The sequence below is a fragment of the Meriones unguiculatus genome (assembly GCF_030254825.1).
Source record: "Meriones unguiculatus strain TT.TT164.6M chromosome X unlocalized genomic scaffold, Bangor_MerUng_6.1 ChrX_unordered_Scaffold_31, whole genome shotgun sequence".
NCBI lineage: Eukaryota > Metazoa > Chordata > Mammalia > Rodentia > Muridae > Meriones > Meriones unguiculatus.
In genome coordinates, this window is record NW_026843707.1 from 2,401,682 (window position 1) to 2,405,560 (window position 3,879).

At 38.3% G+C, this 3,879-nt stretch overlaps 1 pseudogene; it reads left to right on the forward strand.

Annotated features, from left to right (window-relative positions):
- Positions 1 to 1,918: 1,918 nt before the first annotated feature.
- LOC110544543 (olfactory receptor 5W2-like) lies at positions 1,919 to 2,850 on the forward strand (annotated as a pseudogene).
- Positions 2,851 to 3,879: the final 1,029 nt, after the last annotated feature.

Below are 3,879 nucleotides of genomic sequence, written 5' to 3' on the forward strand. Positions count from 1 at the left end.
ATAGTTGTATTACAGAGCAATAGTAAGAAAAACTGCATGGAAACAGAATAGTGGATCAATGGAATCTAATAGAAGCCCCAGAAATAAACTCACACAGCTATGGATACTTGATCATTTTACAAAAAAAGCCAAAACCATGCAATGGGGAAAAGACAGCATCTTCAACAAATGGTGCTTGTCTAATTGGATGTCTACATGTAGAAAAATGCAAATGGATCCATATTTATCACACTGTACAAAACTAAAGTCCAAGGGGATCAAAGATCTCATCATTTAACTAGACACACTAAATCTGTTAGAACAAAAAGTGGGGGAAGACCCTAGAACAACTTCCTGAACAGAACACCAACAGCACAGGCTCTAAGATCAACAATCAATAAATTGGACTTCATGAAACTGAAAAGATTCTGCAAAACAAAGGACACTGTCATCAGAACAAAATGACAGCCTACAGATTGGAAAACGTTCTTCACCTTTTTATATCTGACAGATGGCTAATATCCAGAATACATAAGGAACTCAATAAGCTAAAAAGCAACAAATCAGTTACTCCAATTAAAAATGGGGTACGGAGGTAAACAGAGAATTCTCAATAGAGGAATATTGAATGGCAGAGAAACATTTTAAAAAATGCTCAATGTCCTTAGTCATCAGGGAAATGCAAATCAAAACAACCCTGAGATTTCACCTTACATCCATCAGAATGGCTAAGAGCAAAACTTAAGTGACAATACATGCTGGAGAGGATGTGGAGAAAAGGGAACCCTACACTGCTGGTGAGAATGTAAACTTGTACAAATAGTTTGAAATCAATCTGACGCTTTCTCAGACAATTAGAAATAGTGCTTACTCAAGATCCAGCTATACCACTCCTAGGCATATATCCAAAATATATTTAAGTACATCTCAAGGACATTTGCTCAACCATGTTCATAGGTGCTTCATTCACAATATCCAGAACCTGGAAACAACCCAGATGTCCCTCAACTGAGGAATGGATACAGAAATTGTGGTATATTTACAAGAAGGAATACTACTCAGCAATTAAAAACAAAGAATTCATGAAATTTGCAGACAAATGGTGGGATCTAGAGAAGATCATCCTGTGTGAGGTAATCCAGAAGCAGAAAGACACACATGGTATACACTTACTTATAAGTGGATATTAGGTATATAATATAGGATAGGCATACTAAAATCTGTACACCAAAGAAGCTAATCAAGAAGGATGAACCAGGATAAGATGATCAATCCTCATTCAGAATGGCAATCGAGGTGGACATTGGAAGAGGAAGAAAACAGGAAACCAGACAGTAGCCTACCATAGAGGACCTCTGAAAGACTCTACCCAGCAGTTTATTAAAGCAGAAGCTAAGGATCATGGCCAAACTTTGGGCAGAGTGCAAAGAATCTTAATAAAGGAGATTATAGAAAGACCTGGAGCAGACAGGAGTGCCACAAGGAGAGTAGCAGAACCAAAAAATCTGTGTCCAGGGTTCTTTGTAATGACAGGTATTCTAACCAAGTATGGTGCATGGAGATAACCTAGACCCCTTGCTCAAAATTAACCCATGGGAGCTTAACCTGCAAATCGGTTCCATAGTAAATGTTGCAGAGGCTCTCTCTGACCTGAACTTAGTGGCTGCCTCTTTGATCACCTCCCCCTTTGCAGAGTGCAACTGTGCCATGCCACAGACGAATACAATGCAGCCAGTTCTCATGAGACCTGATATGCTAGGGCCAGATGGAAAGGGAAGAGGACCTCCCCTATCAGTGGATTTGGAGTGGAGTAAAGAAGGAAATGATTGAGGGAGGTTCGGATTGGGAGGGAACGAGGAAGGGGTCTGCAGCTGGAATATAAAGTTAATAAACTGTAATTAATATAAAAAATCAAAATTAAAATAAAAAAATAAAAAGAATGGAGGTTGGGAACTGCTCAGGCACTGAGTTTCTTCTCTTGGGAATTACAAATAACCTTGTGATAAAGGAGATTTTCTTTTTTACCACTTTTCTAATTGTTTGCATTGTTATTCTTATTGAAAATCTAGAATGATCATTTTGATTATGGTGGATCCATAACTTCATATGCCAATGTACTTCTTCCTCAGCTACCTCTCTTTCTCTCACTTCTCCTATTCCACTGCAGTTGCCCCAAAGATGTTAGTTGACGTGCTTGCAAAAGGCTGTATTTCAATTCTTTTTCTTGGCTGTCTTCTGCAGTTCTTCATCTCCTGCATCTTTATAGATATGGAATCTATGCTGCTGACAATGATGGCCTTTGATAGGTACAAAGCCATCAGCAACCCTTTGTTATATGCAGTAGACATGTTTAGTAAGATATACTACCACTCTCTGGCTGTGGATTACTTGGTGGGTATTGAAGATGCTGTGATTCATACATTTACATTTCACTTGTGTTTTTGTGGTTCTAATGAGATCAATCATTTCTTTTTTGATTTACCTCCTCTTTACCTCCTGTCCTGCTCTGACATACAAGTCAATGAACCTGTCATAATTACTGTTTTTCGTTTCATTGAACTGAGCACCATCCCAGGAGTACTTGTCTCTAACTGTTACATCATTTTATCAATCCTGAAGATCCGTTCTGCTGAGGGGAGGTTTAAGGCCTTCTCTACCTGCATCTCCCACTTAAAAGAAGTTTCCGTTTTTCAGGGAACAATGTTATTCATGTATTTCCAGCCAAGTTCTTCTTATTCTTTAGATCAAGGCAAAATAACCTCACTGTTTTACACCCTGGTGATTCCCATGTTGAACCCTTTAATTTATAGCCTAAGAATCAAGGACATAAAACAGGCCTTGCAAAATCTAAAAACAAAAACTTGGTTATAAGCAGTTCCATCACATGTACATATTCAATTAGCTAAAATATTTTTCTGATAAATTATACAGGCGAGAGATAAAAATAAAGTTTTATAAAGACAACATCTTCAATAAATGGTGCTGGTCCAAAAGGGTGTCTACATGCAGAAAAATGAAAATAGATCTGTATTTATCACTCTGCACAAAACTAAAGTCCAAGTGGATCAAGGACCTCAATATAAAAACAGATACTCTAAATCAGTTAGAAGAAAATGTGGGGAAGAGCCTAGAACTCATTGGCACAGGAGACAGCTTCCTAAACAGAACACGAGCAGCACAGGCCCTAAGAGCAACAATCAATAAATTGGACCTCATGAAACTGAAAAGCTTCTGGAAAGCAAAGGACACCATCATCAGAACAAACCTACAGATTGGGAAAGAATCTTCACCAATCCTTTATCTGACAGAGGGCTAATATCCAGTATATATAAAGAAGTAAAGAAGCTGAAAAGGCAATAATTCAAGTAATGCAATTAAAAAATGGGCGATGGAGCTAAACAGAGAATTCTCTGTAAAAGAATATAGAATGGCAGAGAAACACATAAGGAGATGTTCAACATCCCTAGCCATCAGAGAGATGCAAATCAAAACGACCCTGAGATTTCACCTTACACCCATCAGAATGGCTAAGATCAAAAACTCAAGAGATAATGCATGCTGGAGAGGCTGTGGAGAAAGGGAAACCCTCCTTCATTGCTAGTGGGAATGTCCACTATGGAAATCAATCTGGCACTTTCTCACACAGTTAGGAATAGTGCTACCTCAAGACCCAGCTATACCACTCCTAGGCATATATCCAAAAGATGTTCAAGTACACAAGGACATTTGCTCAACCATATTTGTAGCAGCTTTATTCGTAATAGCCAAAACCTGGAAACAACCCAGATATCCATCAACGGAGGAATGGATACAGAAATTGTGGTACTTTTGCACAATGGAATACTACTTATCTACTCAGCAATTAAAAACAAGGAAATCATGAATTTTGCAGGCAAATGG